This window comes from Mirounga angustirostris, unplaced genomic scaffold, assembly GCF_029215605.1.
Source record: "Mirounga angustirostris isolate CCGP_5_RB_7025 unplaced genomic scaffold, mMirAng1.0.hap1 SCAF_15, whole genome shotgun sequence".
Taxonomy (NCBI): domain Eukaryota; kingdom Metazoa; phylum Chordata; class Mammalia; order Carnivora; family Phocidae; genus Mirounga; species Mirounga angustirostris.
Window position 1 is genome coordinate 79,073,513 of NW_026991723.1, and position 10,147 is coordinate 79,083,659.

Sequence of the window (10,147 nt, forward strand, 5' to 3'; positions counted from 1 at the left end):
CAGGAATCGTTTGTCAGGCTTCACTGGACTTTGAATGATGCTGTCCTGTTGATGAGCATTTAGAATAAAATTCTTTATGACCCCGCTCAGCCCTCCTTTGCCTTGGCCATCTCCGGTAATGGCATTTGAGGAGGACCACTTTGGCTCCGACAGTCTGGCCTTCAAAATTTGTCTCAGCAGAAAAACCATATTACCACCCCTTGCCAGGTAATTGATTTTTTGAGCTTTCCCCTCCATTCCTAAACATACCAAAGCGTTAATTTTCTTTTTTTAATGGCCCTTCTGCTTTGTGCAGATGTTTTTTACAGCACCAGCCAAGACTCTTGTAGGTCTTCCCCCTATCATGTGCTTATAAACTCAGAGCCCATCAAATTCCATGAGAAATGTAGCTTCTCCACAACCACGCACACTGAAACGTACTTACTTAAGGCAGATGTCCCTGTCACAGTTCTCAGAATGCTCTTCCAGGTTAATCTTGGGGCTTCTGGAGTCTCTAGAAATTCCACAGCCCCCCAGAACTTCATCTACTTTTGTGGGTTGCTAATTCTTAGAATGCAGATGCGTGAGCTGACCACTTGGAAGCAATCGTATGTCTTAGATGTCTGCCCTTCCTCCATCTGAATCAGCTAGGAATCTGCAAACTCGGCCGTTCCACGTTACCCCCAGGATCCATTATTTCTCACTGAGGTTCCCACTGGCTCATTTGCAGGACCTTTGAAAGGCTGGATGAATTGTATCTCAGAAACCCCTCCGGGCCAGTATTGGGTTAACCCTTACAAAGGGTTCTAGCTGTTCAGATGGGTCATTTACTTGGAGGCCCGCTGTTCCAACCTTTGCAATTTACACAAAAACGATTGCATCTCGCTTTTGTTAATTGCCTTATGAATCTACCTCCTCACCTGGGGGGGCGGGCGGGGGAGATACAGTCTCTTAGCTTCTCCTAAAGCGGCCCCGACATCGTTGTACACGGCTCCACACCCTGTGAGAAAATCTCCGCACACTGGGAACAGGATTTGTTCCAAATGATCTATGTGGTGTCCGCACCAGGTTGCTATTCCCATATGTGGCCTCCACTGGGTAGCAGACAGGCCCAGTAATTCACCCCTCCGAACTTTCTCACACCCAGTCTTGTCCAGTCTATTCTCCTTAAGGCCACCTGCAATCTCCAAAACACAGTTCTTTTGAGATACAAAGGTTCCCCCTCACCCTCATATGAAAAAAAGAAATTAATTTCACTTTTCCTCAGCCTCATTATCTTCTTAATTGCCTTCTTGGCCCCCTCAGTAGCAAGGACTGTCTATGGATTTCCAGGCAGCCTTTTTAGGCTACTGCGTTCCAGGAGGACAGTGGGTTTCATGCTACCACTTAAAGGACCATCTATGGATTTCTAGGCAGCCTTTTTAGGAGGACAGTGGGTTTCATGCTACTACTTAATCGCTCTGATGTGGAGAGTTACAATAGTAGCACATCTCTCCTACTCCGTCCCTGTGTCTGGAGTCACAGTCTGTGCCCTGAGGTGTGACTTCTGTTCGATTTACTCATTTTTGAGAAGATATCTAAACATGATGAAGCATGACCATCATGTGCTGTCTCTCCATGCCCTTGCAAGAACTTTGTCATGCAATATTTCATTGAGCCGGGGCAAATCCCTTCAGTGAGGCAGGTCACTATCTCAATTTGCAGAAGCCAAGCCCAGAGAGGGGCAGATAGGTTCTTAAGGTGGTCCAGAAATACAGGGATAGGAGCCGGGACTAGAATTGGGTGCCCTGAGCCCCTGTGTTCTTACTACGTGACTTTTTTTTTTTTTAAGATTTTATTTATTTGTTTGACAGAGAGAGAGTGAGAGCAGAAACACAAGCAGGGGGAGTGGGAGAGGGAGAAGCAGGCTTCCCGCGGAGCGGGGAGCCCGATGCGGGGAGCCCGATGCGGGGAGCCCGATGCGGGGAGCCCGATGCGGGGCTCGATCCCAGGACCCTGGGATCATGACCTGAGCCGAAGGCAGACGCTTAACTACTGAGCCACCCAGGCGCCCCACTACGTGACATTTAAAATGAATGGAGATAGAAAATGAAAAGATATGTTCTCTGATCTCCAGACCTTATAGTCACCGTCATCTTCCTCCTCCTCACCCCCATCACCCCCGTGTCTTCCTCTCATCTTTACCTTCCCCAAACTCTCGTAGACTTCTGAAATGGCAGTTGTCCATCTACCATGAGTGATCATTATAGATTTGCAGACCTCCTCTGTTAGATTGCCAGCATCTGGCAGGATTCATCACGGTCTCCACCAAGTCTTTTGTTCAAGGCCTTTCCCAGACAAGATACCCAATAAATATCTGCTGATCCAAAACGATGCCAGCTTTTGTTTTACCAGACTTCAACTACCTTCTCTCCAAGTATTCATTCTCTTTCTCCTTTTCTATCCATTTCCCCCTCTCCAGTTCTTCCCCTCCCTTTAGAGCTGCGTGCGTCCAGAGTGTGCAGCACTCAGAGCAGGACTAGAAATTAAGATGAAACGAACACACTGAAATGACGGATTAAAAATGGACAAGATGAGAGGCGCTTGGGTGGCTCAGAAGGTTAAGCGTCTGACTCCTGGTTTCGGCTCAGGTCAGGATCTCAGGGTCCTGAGATAGAGCCCGGATCAGGCTCTGTGCTCATCGGGGAGTCTGCTTGAGATTCTCTCTCTCCCTCTGCCCCCGCCCCCCAACCCCCCTCATGCACGAATGCACTCTCTCTCCCTGTCAAATAAATAAATCTTTTTTGAAAAATGGACACGATGGAAACCTGTCAAGGGCACTTGATGCTGAGCTCCTGTCTCTTCTCAGCTCTCCACAGTCTTCTCAGCTCAGTCCTCAGGCTCTCCACTCCCCAAGCAGGGACATTTTGGTGGGGGAGGGAGGGTGGATGGCTGTGGAATTCTAGACTTTTTATTCCTGCATCTTTTACAAGGCCTTTTGATCTGGCCCCACCTACCTTTCTTATTTCCATCTCACGACATTCTCTTTCTCATTTGAGAGCTCCAGCCACAGGATCGCTCGGCTCTCCTAAGCTTGCACATGTTTAGTGACTTCATCTTTATTGTCTGCCACACGGCTGGCTTCTCCTCACCTAAACCGGTCCAGTGCCACGCCCTCAGAGAAGTCTCTCCTGGCTAACCTATCTAAAGTTACATCGTCCACATTCCTAATTATTTGCAGGGCATTTACTATGACATGAAGTTATTTTGCTTATCCATTTGCTTACCCATTTATACCTATCTATCCCCATGAGACTCTGGGCTCCACGAAAAGAGGACCATGTTCATAGCACATCTCTGATGTCCAGATCTGCGCTACTCAATATGGTAGCCACGCATCAAAGATAGCTACTGAAATTGAAATTAAAATTAAAATTGGATTCAATTAAAAACTCAGTTCATGGGGCGCCCGGGTGGCTCAGTCGTTGAGCGTCTGCCTTCGGCTCGGGTCGTGATCCGGGGGTCCTGGGATCGATGCTTAGCGGGGAGTCTGCTTCTCCCTCTCCCTCTGTTCCTCCCCCTGCTCATGCTCTCTTTCTCTCTAAATAAATAAATAAAATCTTAGAAAACAATAAAAACAAACTCAGTTCATCAGTAACACTAGCCACATTTCAAGTGCTCAGAGTCACATGCGTTTGCTGGCTACCATATTGCACAGCACAGAGAACATATCCATTACTACAGAAATTTCTACTTGATAGCTCTGGTGTAGAGCAATGCTTGAAAAATAGTTGTCACTTCATAAATATTTGTTGAATAAATGGATGAATCAGTGCTCCTTTCAATCCTTACTCAACTATAGGTCACCCTCGCCCTTCTGTGGCTTCTAAACTCTCTAAGTGTGATCAACAAAAGAATGCCAAGAGAACAAGATCCAGCTTGGCAAGGGGCCCAAACGAATGTTACAGGACACAGAGCTGTGGCAAGAGGGCCTCCCGAAGTAGAGTATTTGTGATCATATGATTATGTTTCCACAATATGGGAAGAACTGATAATTAGAAGAGAATTATATTTGTGTTGTATGATTTCAGAGACTTACGGACATAAGGCAGATTTTGGGTCACAGTGAGAAAACATTCCAACAAAGCTCTCCCTATACAGCATAGGCTAGTTTGTGTGGTAATGATTTCACCGTTGATAAAAGTACTAAAAATGAGATTGAGTGGATATGCGTTATGGGTATCACAAAAAATTCTTGAATCCTTGAATAAGGAGAAAGGTCTAGTTAATGAGAAACCTTAAAACACTGAGACTCTTTGATCAAATGGCTCCATGACTCCTTCATGACATCGATTTCAAAGAGTTAATATGGTGCCCCGAGCTATACTAAAATCCACTGAACAACCCAATCCTGTTGGCCACCCACGATGGTTACCATTAACACAGTGGTCCACCAGAAAGAGCAGAGATGTTGAAGCAAGGGGGATCTAGGTTCTGATTCTAGCTGTGCTGGTCACGTGACCTTGGGCAAGGGCCCTAGCAGGCATGAGTTTCACTTTCTTCTTCTATGAAAGGGCTGTATCTGCCTCACTGGGTGGAAAGGAAGATTAAATGAGAAGAGAACTAAAGACCCTGGAACACAGTAGGGCAAAGGTCACTTCCAAGTAGGACCTAATTTCATCTGCCTGTATCATCATTAACATTCCTATATTGACAGCATTATAGGCGGCATGATTTTGAAGCCATGACTGGATTGCTTTGCATGAACATGAAACAATTATCGGAAGGAGGAAGAGTAAGAGAGAGAAAGATGCAGCTATTATTGAGACCGGACTCAAGATGTAGCAGCAAACACTCCCAGAGCAACTACTATGTGTCAGTCCTTGGGGATAAAAAAATGCTCTTACCAAGACCATACTGAAGAAGGCAAACTAGACATATTTCCGCGGGGCTACAAAATAGGGGAAATAGAGACACAAGCTAAAATAGTGTCTCAGACAAAATTATATGAGAGAACAGGGGAGAAAGAGATTTATTCCAAAATAAGATTTTGGGAAGACTTCTTGGAAGGGTCATTTGAGCTGGATGTTAAAAGGCCAGTAAGAGGGCGCCTGGGTGGCTCAGTTGGTTAAGCGACTGCCTTCGGCTCAGGTCACGATCCTGGAGTCCCGGGATCGAGTCCCGCATCGGGCTCCCTGCTTGGCGGGGAGCCTGCTTCTGCCTCTGACCCTCCCCCCTCTCATGTGCTCTCTCTCTCTCATTCTCTCTGCCTCAAATAAATAAATAAAATCTTAAAAAAAAAAAAGGCCAGTAAGATTTTTAAAAGTAGAGGCTGAAGCTGAGAGACAGAGGAAGGAGAAAGGGTTAGAATAGAAAACAACAAGGGGGGTTATTTGGAGAATGACATTTGAAAATTTGTCCTCTTCACATGACCCCCATTTTGTCTTTAATATGATGACCAGAAGTTCAGTGGCCAATTCATTATCTTTGAATTTTAGCAAAGGGAACAAGGGGAGAGAAGGGCAGGTTACGTCTAACCTTAGAGGCCTGTTCAGGTGATAGTAGTGGTGATTCATCTAAGGAATTGGGAGGGAACAAGCTAGAAGATGTCAATCAGAAAATGTCTCCTCACACAACTGAAGGCCCTTTGGGCAAAGACCTTCCAGAGAAACGGAAGACATTGTAGTCAATAGCATAAACTCTTGCAAGCACTAAGACATTTTATTGGAACTGGTCAGGGGAGAGGGTTCTTTAAAGTCCCCACCTGTACCATTTCAAATATATTCATTGCAGCTTGAGCTGGGCCATGGAAACTCAACGGGGGCCCAACAGCTGATTTGGAATCTCAGAGCTGCTTCTCCTTGGTTGAAATGGAGTCACAGCTCCCCCTTCTGGGAGCTAAAGCGCCATCCAGCCTCGGAAAAGCCTGCGTGGAAGGCTCTATTGCAGATGGGCCTGAAGCCCCCATGTTTTTTTCTCAGTGCTCGCCGGCACCCCAAACATCGAGGAGTATGGGAACACTTTTACGATGGGCTTGGTTCTGACTTCTCAAGAACCTGTCCCTCACAGAGCTTTCTATCTCCCCTTCCCTGGGATGATGAGTCCCGGTCTTCGTGTGGGTGATGCCTTTTATATAGGGGAACACAATTTGGTGCGGAGGTTGAAATTCCCTTTTGGGGAATATGGCAAGCAGGGAACGTTTCTAAATCCGTGTGTGCACATCTGTGTGAGTGCAAGTACACATGTGTGCTTGTGCAAGTTCCGGTGACTGCAGTATGTATCACTGTATAGGGCAAGAGTCTCATGAATACGAAGAAATTAATCTGCCTCAAGTATTTGCATCAGTAAATGGGTGTACACTTGGCTCTCTGGAAGGCAAAGTATTCCTTAATAAAGAACTCAGGTATAGTCCAGATGCTCTGCTGGACTCCGTCTCCCGGTCATAATCAGTACTGGGTCCTTGCCTGTGTGTAATTCTCTGTGTGTGTCTGTGTGTGTGTGTGAGTGTATCTGTCTGTCTGTCTGTCTAGTGGGGACAGCGATTAAAGCACTGGACCCTTTCTCTCCGGGGTCATGTTTCCAGATGGAGCAGCTCTGAAATGAGAAGTCTGCTGAGGGATGACAGTGATTGTTTTAGGTGGGAGCAAAGTGGCCGGATGGGAATAGAGAGCAACACACAGTCCCTGGGCAGTGTGGTGGATTAGAAAGGACATTGATCCAGGTGTCAGGCAGCATAGGATCTAGCCTGGGCATACCATGAACTTGCTAGAGAATGTTATGGAATTCTCCTCCCCTCTCTGGGCCACAGAGTCCTGCCTGTCTGTTCTTCAGTATTCCTCCAGCTTCAATTGTCTACGAATTGGAAAAGAGATAAAACGAGAGCAGTTCCGAACACAGGGTCTCCTCCTCTGATTTCATACCCCCCCCAAAAAAATGAACCAGGGAGCCCTGCTCTGACATGAGTTTCTCGAAGCAGATTCCTTGTGGCCCTGTGAAGGCTGCAGCCTGAGGTATCAGCCTCTGGCTGGAGACTCGTGTGTCTGCGAGTGTCTGCAGGCAACATCGTCACCCACCCGCCAGGGCAGGTCCTTGCAAACATGTTTGCTTTTATCTCTCCCCAGAAGACACACACACATATGCACGCCCACACGCACGCGCATACACACACACACACATAATTTTAAAAACACGATTATATTTCTACTTTTCTTTTCCCCAAAAGGTCTTTTCAGTGGCTCCTTGCCGGCCAGGTTGAACGAGAGGCTGTCCCAGCATCTCAGCCCTTGTCCCCCACCAGCCTCCGTGCCTGATGGCAGAAGGGCTGCCTTTTTACCTTGGGAAAGTAACAGCTGCCGAGTCTGGAAGCCATGCTAACAGCAGTAAAACTCAGCATTTTTTGCTGAGTAGGGCAAGCCTTGAAGAGGCAGCCGGGAATCAAATCGATGGTTGGCCCCAGAGTCCAAGCCCAGCAGGACCTAGCCAGGGTAGCGCAGGGACTTACCAAGAGAGCCTCCTAGGAGGTGGAGGAAAGAGGAAAAGAGGGACTTGACCCACACTGTCTTCCTTACTGACATTCTCCAAACAGCCCCCGTGCCCTTGGCAGTATTTTGGAGCCAAGCAAGGGATGTGAGGTGCAAATCGACAGCAGTTTAAGTCAATTACCGCCACATTCTGCCATGAATTCCCCACCCACAACCCTTCCCAAATTGTAGATCTCCCTCAGTACTGAAACACACACACACACACACACACACACACACAACACACACACACTCTCTCTGCTCTCCCATTTTCCTAACTCCAATGGAGCCATGAGGAGGCACAGTTTAGGAAAAGATTCTCTTGGGGCTTCCCAAGCCTCTCTGAAATAGGGTAGGGAAGGAGGAATCTCTTAGGAAGTGCCCCATTCATCTCCTTCCATATTACCCAGAGCTGCCCCCAGATGAAATTTTCTCTATGATCTGTGTAACTATCATGGATGAGCAGGTCCCTGAGGACTCTTCTCCTTTCCCTTTAGGGAGATCCATGCAAACTTGCCCAGATCCTCCCCAAAAGCACCAGTAGCTGGAGGTGCTGTTATGCTCTTATGATGACAAACGGAGAGGTAGGGTAGACTCTATCCCAGACTCGCCAACCCCCACACAAGGAACCCACCGCTGACTTCTCCCTTTCTCTTTCACCCACTACCCAGTGACTCCAAATTCCCATCAGAATCCTGGAGCCTGCCCAGTGTGGAATTTAAAGTGACAGCATGTCATTGCCTCAGGCTTTGGCCATTTCTCTTTCATATTAAACGGTGAGTCCAAGTATACCAGGTCTCCATGGTTTGGAGGAATTTTCCTTCATGGGTACCAATATTGGGCTAAATAAGGTGCCATCCTTATCCCCAGAATGCTCCCCAAACCCCAAGCCCAGAGCACCAAGAGGAAGTCCACAGCGGGTTTCCCGATGGCTACGTGATCCTATAGTAAGGATCCCATTCCATGTAAGCTGGAGAGACCTAATTAAAAAGACACACAAGCCCACACATACAAACACATACGTACAAACATGCACACACACATCGCGCCTTAAGTAGGTTATAGGACCTCTTTACCCCCTCCCCTACACACACGAACACACACACACAGCACAAACACGCATCAAACGCAAACGACGCTGCACACGCAAATACACACTAGCACCACATCAAGTTCCCACCATGGTACACACGTCGGGAGCGCGCGGGGGGCACACACGCCACTTACTAAAACCCGCATTTAACCCTTGGCGCCCCAGAATACACAGCCCTCCCCCTCCCGGGAACCTGCGAGGACTTGGAGGCGGCGGGGTTGGCCGACGGAAGAGCCGAAGGGTGCCGGGAGGGGGAGGGGCGGGGCGGGCGGGGGCGCCCCGAATGCGGTCCGGGGCCGTCTCCAAGGGCAGCGGGGCTGCCGGGCGCTGTGCCCGGCGCCGCCTTACCTGGAGTCAATGTCCGTCTTTGGCGGAGAGCTGCGGGAGGGCGCTTTTTATTCGGCTCGGTGGGAACTTGGGAGAGCCCGGCGTCCAGCTCGCATACCGGGAACGGCGCGGGGACTGCAGGCGTGGGGGTACCTGGCTCCTAGCAGCCTGGCTCATACTCAGCCGTAAAGTCCCCTTCGCTGGTCCCGAGGACAGGCATGAATCCCGGCTCCGGATGGCGGTCACTACTCCCTCAGCCTCCCGGCTCTCTCGCTCTCGCTTTGCTCTCTGGCTCGCTCGCTCTCTCCCTCCCTCGCTCGCTCGCCTGCGCTTTCCTCCTCCCCCCGCGCCAGATCAGTTCGCAGCCGTGGGGACCCGGAGCGAGGCGGCCAGCGAATGGAGAGGGAAGTCCAAGTGCGCGGCGGTCTCCGGGCGGGGAGCAGCGGAGGCCGGGCTACGCGGGGGGAGGGACTTACCCGGCGACGGGCGAAAATGAATGGGGGAGCGGCTGCCGGGGGCGGGGAAGGAGGAGCCAAGAGCCGGGGTTTATTCTGAGGAGTGTTTTGTACATCTTTAGGCGGAGGAGGAGAAGGGAGAGGAGGAGAGAAGAAGGCCTTCTCCGAGGGAGGGGCAGCCTGGGTGGGCTGAGGCTGAGCCACTGGGGAGCCTCGTGGGTCTGGGGATAGGGTGGCGTGTCTCCGTGTATGAGCACCCAAAGGGACTGTGTGTGCGGGGTGTGTGCGCAAACCCCGCATCGTGGTGTTTTTAAGCGTGTCTGTAGCTGTGTGCGTTGCGAGTATCTGAGTGCTGCTGGGTATGAGGGTGCTAGTGTGTCTGTGTGTATCTAGCTAGTGTGGTTTTGTCTGGGGAGGTGGCTGTCTGGGTCCATTTGTATCCGTGTGCCTCTCTAAGAGTATTTAAGACTGTTTGTTTCTCTGTATGTGTAGGCATGAGCCCACGTAACCTCCCGGAATTAAGCAAGTGCTTCTCTACGTGGGCAGGATGTAGGAGCGAGAAGCTGATGGGACTCAAAGTTCTCTCTATACCACCAGAGGCAGAGAAGGGGTGAGGGTGTGGGGGCTAAGGCATTAATACGGAGAACCAAAGACTCCAAATTTAGCCTGAGGTGCCGGCTCCAGTTGCTGCTGACACGGGGCCTCTCCCTGAGGCAGCAAAGAAGGCCAGTACACGATCTAAATTCTCACGCAGTGCATATTCTGTATGTTTGCTTACTTTGCTGCCCCTTCTT

The 10,147-nt window shown here is 49.4% G+C and overlaps 1 protein-coding gene across 2 annotated transcripts in view; it reads right to left on the minus strand.

Moving 5' to 3' along the window:
* BRINP1 (BMP/retinoic acid inducible neural specific 1) overlaps positions 1–9,281 on the minus strand; it is a 171,920-nt gene extending 162,639 nt beyond the window's left edge. For both annotated transcript variants that reach the window (XM_054509377.2, XM_045883018.2), the window contains exon 1: positions 8,920–9,281. The gene's annotated coding sequence lies outside the window, so the exon portion shown is untranslated. The remainder of the gene's footprint in view (positions 1–8,919) is intronic.
* Between the last annotated feature and the right edge of the window lie 866 nt (positions 9,282–10,147).